The 16,043-nt window shown below is 46.3% G+C and overlaps 1 long non-coding RNA gene across 1 annotated transcript; it reads right to left on the reverse strand.

Annotated features, from left to right (window-relative positions):
- Positions 1-1,263: 1,263 nt before the first annotated feature.
- LOC144180703 (uncharacterized) lies at positions 1,264-14,128 on the reverse strand. Its single transcript, XR_013324517.1, has 4 exons — positions 14,025-14,128; positions 11,165-11,191; positions 7,278-7,358; positions 1,264-2,033 (listed from the first exon to the last, which is right to left on the reverse strand). It is a non-coding gene; the product is annotated as an uncharacterized LOC144180703 (long non-coding RNA).
- Positions 14,129-16,043: the final 1,915 nt, after the last annotated feature.

The raw sequence follows: 16,043 nt of genomic DNA on the forward strand, positions 1-16,043 counted from the left end.
ACGCTCTAGCAATCAAGTACAACGACAACACAAATAGGCGTCTGTGAATAAATGCATCTTTCTTTCTTTGTAGTTGTGTGTGTGTGTGTGATCTCTCATTCGCGAACATTACCGAACCGCGCAAATTCAACTCCTGCATTCGCACTTTCACATTCTTCCCCTCGGGGAAATGCGGGGAATTTTTTTACCCTATGCTAGCATAACCTAACGAACAGGAAGCAATGATTTAAAACACCAAAACCTAATCTTAGAGAAAAAGAGTATGTTTAAAAGTACAGAATAAAAAAACATCGGCCTTTGTACGAGAACGCCAGGACGGAACCTCAACATACCCACCCGCCATTATCACAAACCCAACAAGGGGGATTGACCAAATGACGGCGAAAACTGTCGTAAGAAGCTCACGCCCGATTTGCCCGTCCCTTTCCACTGCTACATCAACATATCTATTTTATCTATTTGAACATACTGCAGCTCCTGCGGGGCTACAGCAGGAGTGGGGAGGATGTACAACCTCTTGTGCATGCACGGGTGTACGGCAGTCGTACATAAAAACAAAGTAAGCAAAAAATTATGCAGATATATTCTCGCGTAACATAAACAAGGTATGCGTATTTATGCAATATTTATACATTTTCACGCATGTTTAACACCATAGTCAACGTGCCCTGTGCACGGGCAAATCGAAAAGCATGCACGTAGATATAGACTAGGTGGAAATCACCGAAAATGCAATATCTGTATTAAGGAAAAAGAAAAGCCGTGGTTGGTTCTTTTGAAGTGTAGCTAAAAATTATTCAATGGGAGGGAACGCACGTGGCCTGGCAAAGAATTCCACAGTTCTATTGTACGGGGAAAGATACTAAATTTAAATGTTTCAGTGCGTGGGTGGTAAGGAGAAAGGTTAAAGTGATGATTGCTTCTTGTTGACAGCTTGCATAGTGTTACATAGTCGGCAGATGACAAGCGATACGGAGAGTGAATGATGCGGTGGAAAAAACTGAGTGATTCTATGCGTCGGCGCGCAGAAAGTTCGCTTAGTTTCAAGGAAGAAAGGGCTGAAGTTGGTGAACAGTTGCGGTCATATCAACGGCAAATAAATTGGACGAGTACATCCATTTCAATGAGCCCTCTGCGGTGTTCCCTCTCACATAGGTTGTGTATTCACAATTCACGAGTAGGTGGCTGTCGCTAGAGTTCTTTCATGACACAGTTAACAAGAATACCGCACACATTTAAATCACATATTTTCAAGAACTTCCAGAAACCGAAGGGGAAAACAGGAAAGGAAGAGCCCTGTATTTTTTATTCCCTTTGTCCCGTCGGCTTTTGCGTTGGGAAGATGAACCTTCACCAACTCTCCCGGTTTTGTACGTCATTAATAATGTTTAAACTGGTATTCTGCCATAATTAATCGATTTATATTGACAATGACACAATACCATAACAAATACAGAGGACATAATCACCGCATGCAATGTTTGTTTAAAATTACGAGTGAGTGAATCTACATATTTATTCTGAAGTAAATATTTCCTCTGGTTTACGAAAGCATCGAAGAAAAGAACTCCTCCAGCATTATGATCCCACCGACTGCTGTGTGAATAGGCTGAAAGGTTCTCAAGCGCGCGCGACCTGTGAATTTAACGTTGAAAAGTTTCATGATAGAAATATTGGCTGTTACATTTCAAAATTATAATTATGAGTTCCAGTCTGCAGACATGTCGTCATCCGCGCTCTGTAACGTTTCATTTCCAGTAAGTAGGCATTCAGTTTCAAAAAGAAGGTGGAAGTTGACGTTATTAAAAATTAGAAGGTGGAAATTGTCGCAAATAGAATCGAAACTTCGTGTAGTGTGCAACCATGGCCGGAACAGCGTTTTCGAGGTGGTCCTGTCCTTCAAACGAGTTATTTCCGCATGTCGTCTTTCTCGAAAACAACGTCCCTTGCTCCTCGGGCGTCGCTTCTTGTTTCCGTGGCGTAGTCCGTGCCGTCGTTCTCATCGGCGCCATCTTCCTCCTCCTCGGACGATTCTGCGTTAACACCCGAACAACACATAAGCATCAGTGTATTTGCAAAAGACGTCAGTGATATGAAAAATCACTCTGTAAGTGCTGTCCGAATACCGTCTGCGTCTTTTTACAGCGAAGCTCTCTATGGCTGTGATTCAGCAGATCGTGTCCGATGACAAACCGAGAGTAGACAAACAATTTACGGCGTATGAAAAAAATTAGCAGCAGCTTAGCTCGGCTATGCCAGGATATACGTAGCCTGGGCTAAGGTTCAGATGGTTATTCTTACTTTGGTTGTTGTCTACGATAGCTTGATTACCATTCTTACTGCCGTGTCAATCCCACACATACGGTATACGCATTATGGGACACATGTATATTTATCAAGCGGCTCGGGCGCACCGACACCAATCGCCCCAGAGCTAAGCTGGTTCCACGGGCGCACGCCGGTGTTGCTGTGACGCATGATCCATCGGTTGCACACCCGGATACCCCTCGCATGATCATCAAATGGACCGGGCCGCCACGTGCTGAACGGAGGTCGGTGGAGACGCTGGGCGCGTGGGGTGTGTGAGAGACGCCAGGCAGCGAGCAACGTTCTGTGCGCCGTGTGATGTCCCTGCTCCTCGCGCATGCGCAGCACGGCTCTCCAGGAGCCACGCGAAACTGCACAACCTCAGCCAGTGTAGCTCACGCTACAAAAAAAAAAAATAAAAGAGGTCCACGGCGTGCGTATGTTGACATAAGACGGCTTCTATTGCTCATTGAAAAACGTTTCCCCAGCATTGAATTTCCGTTCAGAAGCGAAGCCGACGTTAAGGGAATCGGCGCAAGCTTGTTTTGCCTAAGCTGGCTTTCCCGCATGGTGTTTTGCACAGCGAAGAGTGTTCATATTCGTGGGAGGATAGTTACAGCCGCACTTTATCCTACTCACCAACACCGACACCTCTTTCCGGAGTCGTGCACTCTCCTTGCCACGCGGGGCGTCTCTCTCTTCCCTGACATTGCGCAATGACGCGCGTTCTTTGGCGGTCACCTGTGCGGCGCATTGTCTCCATCCACCAATCACGAGTGCCCTCGGACTTTGAGGTAGGGACCGCGCCACTGTTCTTACAGTACACATCGCAAATCCCCAATATAGCTAACCCCCACCATAGCAAATCCTACAAGAGTATCAGCTTCGCTATCCTCGGTATTCAATGGTGTGGAATGTATGCAGGCAACCAAGTGTGCGCCGCTATATCTGTGGCCAAGCGTCTGTTGCTAGGCGACGCTGCGCGCACGGCCGGCCCGCAGATCAGGCACCCCTCTTCTCCTCCATGCAACCGTGTGAGTGCGCCCGTGGCTTCCGCGATTTGATGCCGGTGTCGCGCCGCCGGTAGCCGATCGCGAAGGCCACGGTGTGCCGCCACTCGTTATGTCAAGCTCCACGGGATGGCGGCACTTGTCCGTGCCGCCATCCCGTGAAACACATGACTGTGTCCGTGCAAGACTGTGAAACACATGACTGTGTTTCACGTTACGAACTCTTTGCCGAACACAAAGTATTGCGTCGAGTTCACTGTGAGTGCGATTAATAACATCTCTGTTGGCGCCACAGTTTAGAATCGGATTGGAACGGAGCAGGTGACGCACGCCGGTGTCTTTTTTCTTCGGCGTGCGGCCGCAGTGGCGAAGGCTGCGCCGTGTCTGTGGCGCATCGGCCATGTCTGTGGCCGTTTCCAGTGTTGCTAAGCGAAGAAATTGACCGCTAAACTTTTCAACGAGTACCGTCTATAGGCAGCTTCCCAGAGCCTCAGCTTCCCAAGCTCTAGATTTTTTAAAGACGATACTCTTTCTTAGCCTATTCAAACAGAAAAATTTTGGTCTGTCGGTCTACATGCCTGTCTCTTGATTCAGCCGGTTGGCCAAATTTAATTAAATTCTTGAAGGATGCGTTTATAGAGGCAAAACGTTTCCGATGTACTAAATCTAGAAACATGCTCCATTTTGTGTAATCTTTGTTACACATTAGGCTTATCTTTGTTACAACATTAGGCTTATCTCAGAAAAAGAGACAATACGTAACTGCTACATACCGCGTCCTTTTAATCAAGAATACATCGATGCTCAACTTTTCCGAAAGCAAAATAACAAGCGAGATTAAACAATGTTTTACCCACAAAATACAGCAGTGGATTGAGCACCAAGTCCGAACCGATGGCGCGCCAGCAGGGAAAACATGGAAAAAAATTAGCAGTGGCTTAGCTCGGCTATGCCAGGATATATGTAGCGTGAGCTAAGGCTCAGCTGGATATTCTTGGGTTTCCTGGTTGTCTAGGATTAGCTGATTGTCATGCTTACTGCTGCTATGACGATTTCCGATCCAGTATAAACCAATCCAATCCAATCCCGTCCAGTCCAATTCAATCCAATCCAATCCAGTCCAGACCAATCCAATCCAATCCAATCCAATCCAATCCAGTTCAGTCCAGTCCAGTCCAGTACGCTACAGTCCAGTCCAGTCACTGATCTTCGCGCATGCGCAGCACGGCTCTCCAGGTGCCACGCAAAACGGCTATCAAGCGGCTCCGGCGCAGCGTCATACTTGGCTACTGCGCAACGGAGGCGCACAGCTGGGCACGCCTGTGCGCCTGTCGCGGCTATGACGTCACTGCTCTGGAATGCGCACACCGGCGAATGTGCAGACCCAATTCTCTACACACCCGTGCTCCAATTGGATTTGATTTCCAATCAAATCCAATACAATCCAATTTAATCCGGGCAATCCAATCCAATCAAATGCGATGCAATGCAATGCTCCTCGCGCTTGCGTAGCGCGGCTCTTCAAAGTCCATGCGAAACTGCTCAACCTCGGCCTCGGGCGATCATGTACCCTTCTTTAACCTCAACCTTGTAGCTTACGCTACAAAATTGATTGCAGCATGCCTCCAATGGGTGCACCGAGAACGGAGGGAAGAACGTGAGAGGGATGGGAAAGAAAGAGGAGAGGTATTTAAGTGGCAGAGGCGCCAGAAGACCGTATACGCGCGAGCAGATAATCGGCCAATTTTTTTTCAGGGAGAACGAAGTTGAACCTGTACCATCACGGGCGCGCAAAACAAAAAAAAAAAAAAAAAATCGGTTGATACGATATTCCTGTCTTTTTTTTAATTTCTTTTCTGGCAACAAGTACAGCAATTGCGATAAATGAGCTATTACAGTTGTGGAGGGCAACGGTCAAAAAGGCAAAGAAAGCGTGACTATTTGGCGTCCCCTCCTCTCCCCCGTTTCGCAGGACTTCGGGAAATGGCATATCCTATAAGAACATGCAAAATATCTGAACGCAACTATACAAACAAGAAAATTAGCTGTCAGTCATCATAAATAAAAATTAGGTACAATATAGGATTTTACAAAACAAATCACGTTTCAGTTTTTATAAAGAAGCAATAGTTACAATACGAAATATTCAACGTAGTTCTACGAGGTTCATGTCTCATTTCTTTTTGAATGCTTGTTCAAATTTTACGTCTTCTATCATAGTTAGAATTTCAGGGTGATTTTTCAGGAAGTCGGGCATCTGGTAATTCAATTTCGGATGACAATAAACAATGCGAGTTTTGGTTTTGTGTAGTTTGTCTGCTTAAACTCGGGTTTTATTCTAAATCCGGAATTCAGAATATTTAAAAGCATTTTCAAGGTACCATTGAATGCTTTTTTTAACACAAAAAGTCACTGTATATACAGGAGGCAGGTTGATTTAGGCACGAATCTGCTCTCTCTCTTTCTGGTTGTGGCCAGGATTGGTCACGTCGTAGCGATGGGTGCTAACAAATGACGAGACACGTAAATAGTACGAGCAGCAGGTTTCGCACCATCCGCAGGTGTTTTTCCTTTTTTGGGACGGGTGCCCCACATTATAATTTTAAGAATACGTAGATAGGCTTTTTGATTGCTTAGTGTCAGGAGAACATAACTGCACTTGCAGGCATCGTAGAGTGTCCTACACAGACAATTTCAAAAAGAAGCCGTTCAAGGGCGAACACGTTGTGCAGAAACCCATGATGTATACTGCGCTTTAGGACACTGTATGGAGCATCGGCGGTGATGCAAAACATGTCGCCTCTGCCATCGTCGCTGGTCAATTGACGCTTGGAGAGGCGATAATGGCGAAAATTCATCGAGGTTTAAGTAAAACGTGTGTGAATTTTTGGTGATTGTTACGGTAAAGCGTACAAAAACAAGTTTCGAAAGCAGCGTTACTGTTTTAACGTATGATTTGATGGAAGATACCTTTACGTAAACTACAAGTTACTACGCAGAATTTTATTTTTAATACCAATGGCGCAATTCCCCTACAAAAAAGATTACCCGCACTACAACCCACGGCAGCGCTCGCCGAGTGAGATTTCCCAAATCTCAAAAAAAGTCATATTGATAAGTTGAGCTTTTAATCCGTTCTGACAGATATTCTGAACGCCGCAAAGGAAACGCCACGTTATTTGGCTACGAGGTCAAGGCCCATTTTGAACGCAGCGATTTACCACAGTTATTAGGATACAAGGTTAAGTGCACCTGCGCCATGCATAACGCTTGTTTTATTAACGGAGGCAAGCTCGCAGTTTCTCTGCGAAGTTTGCAACACTTTGTTGCACTCTGCGAATTTTCTTCAATCGCCGTCATCATTCTGCGTGTTTACTGAGAAGAGACACCTTCTAACAAACAGCTTGTTCCTGCATTTTCGGTGAGGGTAAGCGCCATCTATTCATTATGAAAAGTTCTGTCGACGCCCCTACCTTTAGTTACAAGCATCGTACGCAGCGCGTTTATGCCCTACCGTCATCGCTTATTGTTAAATATCCCTTAACTATCTTATCTTACTCTTCGAGGAGTTGCTGCTTAGCAGAATGGTTTACCCTGCGCAGCCTCACAGACGCCTTCCATTGCTGCTGGGAACGGAGTCCCATTATTTCGGGATAGAAGCATGCACGCTAAGTATTGAGGAATTCCCTTCCGCTAGTCGTTTAGAGGACCATGACGAGCCATCACACTGCGATCTGTGGCGAACATGTGTGCAGCGTATCGTGTTTTCGGCGTCAAGAAGCGTAAGAGCGTTAACAATTTTGCACGACAATGAGCTACTCCTACTGAAGATATCCCTAAATTAACAGCAGGTGTACGTACAAGGTCACGTATACCTTCCTTGTATGCGTTGCTTCGGGACCTTGCCAAAGGTTTGACTACTTGGAGGGCCCCGTTTCTACATACCGACACCATACTTACCAGCCTTCAGGAAGGGATACTCCGAGTACGGTGCAGTTGACTTCCGCTGGGCTCCCTTCGTGCCCTGCGCGACGTCGCGAACTGGTGCAAAGAGCGAAGGTACACTTATATTAGGACTCCAAGGCACTCGAAAATGTTCCAGTCTGTACCTGGGTGTCCTCACATGTGCACAAGCAACGCGCCGTTGACGCTTAAACAGGAGTAGTAGGCCAAAAAAGCGCCGGTATAAGATTAGCATGACCTGTCGACTCTATCATTCAGCTCACTCAAAATATATGAATAAAACAAGTGGACGGGAAGCGAACCACACTGAAGGAATATGATCCGGGTCATCTCGGGTTGCATTGATTAACGGTAACAGAGCGGCTATTGCGACATTGTCACAAATACGGCCAAGAAGGCTTCCGTATACGGCCTGGCCGAGAATGAATGAGCGCTCGACGCCGTCGAGGATTTTCTTACCCAGCCGGTGACGACCACTGCTCTATTTCGCTTCGCTGTTCGGTCAGGGATCGGCTGGTGTCCTACGGACACATCGCTCATCACTACAAGCTAGAGTGAGCCTGTTTCCAGCCAGCTCATCCTACCCTCAGTTAATAGCAATCCGTCGGTTGGCAACTTCTGCACAGGAATTTGTAGCGCAAACCTTGTGTAAAGTCAGTATTCCGCCAGCCTATAACGTGAAATGGTTCACAACGATCGGTTGAAGCCCTACTACGACCCTCTAGTTTCGTCGTGCCATTGAGTAGCCAGGATGGCTCTTTTTGCACCGGGGGCGATTGTGACAAAAAGAGTTAACGTGGCAAAACAAGGCATGGTAGATGCCGAAGCGCCATTCGCCCAATCGGGCATGCTCCGAGGATTATCGTGAAGACGACGAAGGGCCAACTCGGACGTTCATGGCCACGAGCTCGTTTCAGCTGGACCTGCGCTCGGCCCCGTTGCCTTACGCTTTCGCCTCGAATTAACTGCCACGACCAACTACCATGGTGACTGATATTCCCCTTTGGAAGTTATTTTCTGACAAGTGCCACTGGGGCAAAGACTGGGCAGACTTAGCACACAGCCTGTGGGCCGGTTCCCAGGCGACAAATTTAGGTAAACAGTCCCCCATTGCTCTGTACTATTTTTCAGAGCAATGGGAGACTGTTTTCATCCGCTCCCACACAGCAAATGGGGTCTGGACCATTCAACTCGGCGAAGGCGCTTCTAGAGCCCAAAGGCTCTTGGCCGATTTCAGGATTACAGGCTGTCGCACTAAAAAGTTCAATTCTCCCCGACTACAAAAAACGCCGTGTATGAAGCACTCTGTTTCAATTGTAGCCACTTGCTGCTGTCCTTGGTAAGGGTTATGCCCGCGTACGCTCTTTTTTATGTTCCCACCAACAAAACAACACTGTAAACGGAAGCCGACGCACCGTGTTGAATGGGTTGGAGAGTTCTAAAGGCTTAATATCTGTAAAGTACACAAAAAATGAGGCCGTAGCCCATACGCTCGACGGTATGGGTCACATCAGCACGAGATTTTGCTATGGAAAACGCAAACGCTAAGGGCAATGTCATTGCAAACGTTTTTTTGCTGTCTACAATTTTATATTCGGTATTTTTTACTATTTGATATTATAATACTATATTTTGTATTATTTTATGATATTTATACTACTTTATACTAGTATTTTATACTATTTTATACACTCTGTTACGAATCGGCCAACGCCGCCCTATTTTCCCACATCAGCCACCACGTGCGAAGCCACCACGTGGCCACAGCCGCCCGCGTGTCGGTGAACCATACTTTCATGTCTCGACATGAAAGGTCAGACACCTCGCGTTGCAACGCGCCTCCGGCGGTTGCCAGCGGCACCCCCAGATGCCAGCGGCACGCCCAGGCATTCTTCACGGACGTGCGCCCCTCCGCCGTCAGGTGCCAGCGCGTCGGTGAGTCACGCCTTGACATGCCCGGCTCAGACGTTTCGCTATCGGCGCGATCAACATTCGATAGCGCGCCCCGGCACGTTTCAAGGACACTCTCTCCCCTCTCTCGGACTCCATGTGCAACGAAGCCATCAATGACTCACGGACTGTGGAAAGAGCATTGTGTGTGCCTGTGATGTTCGTGGCGTGGCTACTTGTTCGCGTTTGACCATTGTTGGTTTTGGGTATAAATAGAAGCAGCCCAAACGGTGAAAATCATTCCTGTCTGAGCAGCGAATCCATGCGGTCGCTCTGCTCGAGTCCTGTATTGTAACCTCGCCCGTGGGGGCATTGTATGTTTTTTTGGCTTCGGCTCACCTCTCGCTATGAAGTAAACAGTTACGTTATCCTACTGCTATGAACTTCACGGCTGTAACAGCGGCTGGCCGCTCGCATCATACACGCTACCCCTCGTATGTCGGAGGCCACGGAGATCGGATCGGGTGCCCCCGCCCGGTCGCAACAACCCGTACCCAGAGATGTCCCCGCAAATTAAAGAGCTATTTAACAATCCTGCATATCTCGTGCACCTAGCAGCTACACCTCCATTGCGCAAAAAACCTAGCGCTAAGTTTTTCGCATCCAAAAGGTTGATTTTAACCACGGAGCTGTTCTAGGGTGGGCCATGACGATAGCGTCTGCTGGTATGGTGTCAGGGTTCCTCTCGAGTAGGTTTCTCCGCCGCGCGAAAACTGGTTCCCAATACAAAAATATTTATAAAAATCACAAATTTCCTATTTTGACATAAGACGGCTTAAACGTTTCCATAACAAAGAATTCCTGTTTCGGAGTAAAGCCGACTTCAGAGTCACCGGTGTAAGTGCGGTTTTTGTAATCTGGCATTTCCGCACTGTATGTCGCAAAGTAGAGCATAACAATCTCTGTACGGGCATGATTACAGAAAACACTCAAACTATTGTGTTCTCGAAAGTATCCTGAAAGCATTTACTTGACAATTACCCGCTAAGACGACTGTGTCATTAAGTTTAGTTCCCGGTACTTGTGGTAAATTGTTCGCGCACAGTGAAGCTGGGAACATTGCAGAATTACTGTCTGCTGTCAGTACATGACCATCTAGGGAGGGAGTATGGGGACAGAAAACGGCTGTAACTGTTGTTTTACCGGGACTATCCGGAAAAAAATTACATATTAATTAGCCGCATAGACGACTCTGACATAACGCGCCACAGCTTCCCTTGTCATACTTCTTTACAGAGGGAATACGGGCACCAAGCATCCTTCATCCAAGCATCCTTGAAATACAGAATTCCGGCCGCAGAACTGTATTTTGTTTTCCCAGCAACTAAACGGCAACCGCTGAAAAGGCAACCGGCCCAACGCGCCTAAGCTGTAGGAATTGTTCCTTTGCTGCTGACCCGCGCACTCTTTACACCTCCTAGGAGCATGCGGCAGATATCTCCGCTGGCTTTAGCCACCATTTTTCGCCTTACATGTGCCTTTGAGTCGCCCGATCTGGTGACAAAGCTACGCGGCTCTGTTTGGCGACATGCCCATCTTTTTCTCACGCAATGTGAATTAAACCCTATTGCTGAGGGGAGAGGGCTACGCATCACCAGTCTGCACTGACGATAACAAAACGCGCGCGGTAGCGCCGCCTTTGTTTGATCATGCGTGTGCGTGTGCGTGCGTGCGTGCGTGCGTGCGTGCAAAACGCTTTTCTCACCGCACACCCTCGACGCCAGCTGTAACGTGAACATTACGCACCAACTCTGAGCTGCCAGGCTGTTTTTCTTAGCAAGTGTCATCCAGTGCTAAAACATTGTTTGTTATCGGCATTGCTTTTCAGTGAGGTTACTCCAGGAATCCGCAATGGTTCTAGCTCGGCACAAGTCAATGCCGCAAGTTGTTGTATCCCGTATACGCATTACATAGATCAATTAGATTTCACTCACGTCCGCTGAGGATCTTGTAAAGCCAGGCTGTGGCCACGAGTGCAGTAGACGTGCGAAGAATAGAAAAAAAGTAACAGTCAGGATGACGTAAAAGATAATTTTGCGGCTATATTTTACTAGCCTGCGAATGAGCGTTGCAAATGCGGCGAGAAGACAATCCGAACAGACAAAAAAGTGTTTTGTGATAATTTTTAGGACTTACACTTTTCTATCAAAACAACCCCTCCTGACATGCCGTGAATTGTTTTGGCGGGGTGATATCTCGCCGTCTTACTCCCTTTCAGATCGGGAATTTATAGCGTTGCTTGTGGAGATGTATCCTGCCCATGCATTCCTTATATGTGTCTTCTAGAAGTCTCAAGTACGTCTCCTCCTTTCTCTGGTCCGTCAGTGCTTCTAGCATGGCTGCGGTGAGTACCGAATAAAACGCTTTCTCATAGTCTGTAAATGCCATATAAAGGGGCTTAATGCATTTTGCGGATTTTTATATCACTTGATTGACAACATGAATGTGATCCATGGTTGAGTACCCTTTCCTAAACCCAGCCTGCTCTCTAGGTTGTCGGAAATACTATGCCTGTATGCGGCTAACTATACCTATGGTAAAAAGCTTGTACACAATCGAGAGTAGGCTGATGGCTCTGTAATTTTTGGGGTCCTTGGGTGCTCCCTTCTTATGAATCGGAATAATGTAGCAGTTTTTCCAGGCTAAACTGGGAAAACATAGGATTAAGGATAAACGTGGAATACTTGAGCCATTTGAGGTTTGTGGACGACATAGTATTGCTGAGTGAGACTGCAGAACACCTACAAACCGTGCTTTAATAAATATACGTAAAGTAATGAGGAATAAGCATGCCAAAACGTCCTCTTCAGCTTATTAAACGAAACGCTAGAAGAAGTAAAAGAATACAACTAGCTCGTATAGATGGGTAATGCTGACCCCAACGATGAGAGAGAAATCCCGCGCAGGATAGGTATGGGTTGGGGAGCACTCGGCAAGCACTCCCAAACAATAAAAAATAAGCTATCTCTGTGACTCAAAAGAAAAATCTACAACCAGTGCATACTGCCGGTGATGACATACGGAGCTGAAACTTGGCTACTTACTAAACAACTACAAAGCAATCCTAGGTTTGGTCAACGGGCCATGGAACGGATAATGATAGGAGTAACACTCAGGGACAGGAAACGAGCTACCTGGATTAGAGGATAAACTCGAATAGATACCATAGTTCAAGTAAAAAAAATGGAGTTGGGCTGGCCATGTTAGCGAGACGAACCGATAGCCAGTGGGCAATTAGGGCAACAGAGCGTCTACCAAGAGATGGGTATTGAAGAAGGGGAAGGCCACTAACCCGATGGAGGCATGAAACAAGAAATTCGGGGGCCAACAGTGGACTCCAGCAGCGCAGTACAGGAGCAGTTGGAGGTCAATGCGAGAGGCCTTCGTCCTGCAGTGGATCTTAGTACGCTGATGATGATGATCATAACAACGACAGTTTTTAATGCCTTTCGACTGAGGTGTGGGATAGGCAAAATTTTGAGCACGAACCAAGACGATCGCTGCAATCCATTTGCATATAAACCATGTGTTTGTTTTGGGAATTTGGTTTTCGATATCTACGAGTATTCCTTTCTGGCAAAATTTTCGGGCACACGTCTAATCTTTGAGCTTTCATCAGCTACTAAAGGTGCTCTATCGTCAAAAACAAAGCGCCCTAGAATTATTCATTAGAGTGTCGCGCTTTGTAAAAGTTAAATCTCAAATAAGCCGACTGGTTAATATAGCCGTAAAACATTCGCATTGTCTTCAATATTTTAAGGAAGTTTGAATGCATTTAAGTTGAATGAAAATCTTAGTCAAGAGCCCCAACGTTCTACTATTTGCAATGGTAGTGGTTCCTTGTAATTCATTCCATCCCTCCATTGTTCACTGTGTGTGAGTGTAACTGTCATGTTTTGACAGTTAATGATGTCACAGGTCTCATTTTAAAAGCATTCCAGGAATGTAGCAATAATTTTACTATTGATTGTAAACACCGTTCCTTCTGAAAAACTTCATGTATTCAGCATGTTTTCGTAAAAACCGTTGTTAGAATACCAGTCAAGCATACATTGTATTTTGTCCTTCGAAATGCTGTCCTGCAAGACGTAGAATTATCGTAGAATTGAATTGAATTGAATTAACGTAGAATTATCGTAGAATTATCGTCACTTGCATTTTGCAGTCTGGTATTTTTCTCGACTTAGGTTCAGGAAAGGGAAGTTTACGTTGCGTAGTGTAACTTTCGCTTCTTGTAGGGATCAGGTAAGGTGGGTAACAGATGATATCTATCCGTAATTATTTCATCAAGAAATATAAACCGTAACACTGTTGCACACGTTTTACAACGACGCCATGGTCGTATGCAGCACTGAGCAATGATGGTAACAAGCATAATTTCCCTGCACTGGCGAATAACCAACTTCCAAAGTGAGAAGAAAATTGTGCCGGTAATCTTCACAAGTAGAACATTCATACGGGCCGGCCCACATACACTCGTGCACCATCTTAGCTGGAGCAACGCTTTACCTAGTTATCGCCATCTCCTGCATTTACCAAAGGTAATTAGGTCACAACTTCTGCATTTCTCTGAAGTTTAAAGGGGCACTTAAATCCTACACATTCGTGTGAACACGATTTCAGCGGACGTTTTGAGATATTTTACGCTAAAGTAGAATCTCATTTTCAAATAAAGCATGTGGACGACCGTATACTGCCACGAAGAAGCATGCGTGCTTTCAAATGAATTGGGCCCGGATGTTTTTAAAAGAAGGCTGAAATGCAAGAAAATATGCTTGAACAACGGTTACTCACGCATATTTTTCGTGTAGGCGTATATAACTAGCAGTACGACGAAAAGCAGTGCAAAGAGAACGTAGAAGGCATAGTACGAAGTCTTCACCTTCTTGTCGCGCCATTTCCTGCAAGAGATTGGGGTCCAACAATGTAAATATCCATCTTAATTAACCTCCACAAAAAAGCCATCAGGTCTCGGCTCGTCTACATTAGTCTAAAGGACTAATGACGACACGTTCACCACTAGGTACTTCTTGAATTTCCATCTGCTCAAATTACATGAGGATGATGGTCGGTGTTCAATGATGCAAGGCCAACTCGGTCAAAGGGCGCCATGATTATTTTGACACGAATTACGTCAAAACGTATAAACGACAGCGTTAAACGAGCGGGAAGTTGTGGATAAGTGTGACATGCAAGCAAATGTTTGTGAGAGGGTGACACACGAAAAGAACACACTCGGGTTGACACAGTAGCCAATGGGGACACCGACCGGTCGTTCCATTTGCAGACACGAAGGCGCACTCCCCCAAACCACAACACCGGCTTCCCCACCCCTTCCCCGGAGTTTGCTATTGCAAATAGGGAGTACGTCAGAAATTCGCCTGCGGGTTTGCACAGAGGGCTCCTACACTGGGTGGCCTGTTCTGGAATGGGCGAGTCGTCCTCCCTATCGCCATCGCAGATAGGGCTAAACCAAATCCTGGCCCTATTAGTTCTGTCATGCCCTGCTTTTTACACTTTCGGCCCTAGTGTCGTCATTTCACAAAATCACACAAAATATCCGCCAGCGCTTGGAGTACAAAACCAAAACCGATACTTTTCGGTGACGAATCTTTCGGGGATGCCTCTTGCTATACGCATCGCCGTTTTCGCGTTGTTGAGGAGTTGGATGGTATACATAAAAGAATCAGCTCCTGTGGAGAAAAAACTATGACGATACGCGGATGAGGAACCTGAAATCCTGGTTTGTCAAAATGTTCATAAATATGAAAATACTGCCGGTAATAGCGTTATTTTAGTTGTAAGCTCAGGGCACCGTAGCTATCAAAAGCATTAAAAATTCCTATTGAGAGGAAGATTTTTATTGCCCTATGACTGTGCTGTCTCGGGCACCTGCACTCGGGACGAGGAGGCACTGGCGAGGCTCTCCCATCCTTCGTGGGGCAAAGGTGATCCTCGCGCGCCTTCCTCCCCTCCCTGCGGAAGCTTCTCGGCACGCGCGCGAGCTATCGTGAGACCACCTTCGGGACGGTGCACCGCACAGTGCGTGATGCCTTTAGTGGCTACTCTTGCCCTTCATTGCATTTACCGTTGTTCCCCACAAGCGTAGGGCATGGCACCCACCGTGCTGATTTGCGCATGCCTCGATTGGATCACTGTGAGGTGAGGTGACTGTGAGAGGGAAAGAGGTTCCCAGCCTGCACCACATATGTATCGCAGGGAGAGAAAGGGAACGGGAGGGGGTAGAAATATGGGTTGAGGTAGTGGTGCGAAGGTGGTTTGGGGCAGGAAAAGGGAGGGGTAATGGGGAAGAGAAGATAGATCAGCGACCACCGCCCGGGAACGGGAAAACTATCACCGGGCTTTTTTTTTTGTTTTGTTTTTTGAAAATTCAAGGAAAATTTCCTTGTTTGAAACGAAAAATCATAAAACTCTAAAAGTATTAAAAGAAAAATCATAAAAACTAAACCTTAAGAACACTTCGTTCTAAAAATTGATCTTCACTGTCGACTTGGATCCTTGGTAGACGTCTTGTCTTGTTTGTTCTTGTTCTTGATCTTGAACTTTACTTGATTCTTTATTCTTTGATCTTGGTTTGTTGATCTTGTTCTTCATGATTTGTTCGTGACGTGACTTGACCGGGTACATAGATCTGTTACGCCTGATGGTTTGTGATTGTGTGTTGTTGGTGTTCTGCTTGGTTTCCTTGTGTTGTTATGGTGTAAGAAAGGAATGACTGGAGATGTGGGCGGAGGAAGCCTCACCAACATGGCGTTTCTGCTCCATCCCCGTATCATATCCCATCTTTACATT

Source organism: Haemaphysalis longicornis, unplaced genomic scaffold, assembly GCF_048455015.1.
Source record: "Haemaphysalis longicornis isolate Haplotype H1 unplaced genomic scaffold, Haemaphysalis longicornis Haplotype H1 scaffold_4, whole genome shotgun sequence".
NCBI lineage: Eukaryota > Metazoa > Arthropoda > Arachnida > Ixodida > Ixodidae > Haemaphysalis > Haemaphysalis longicornis.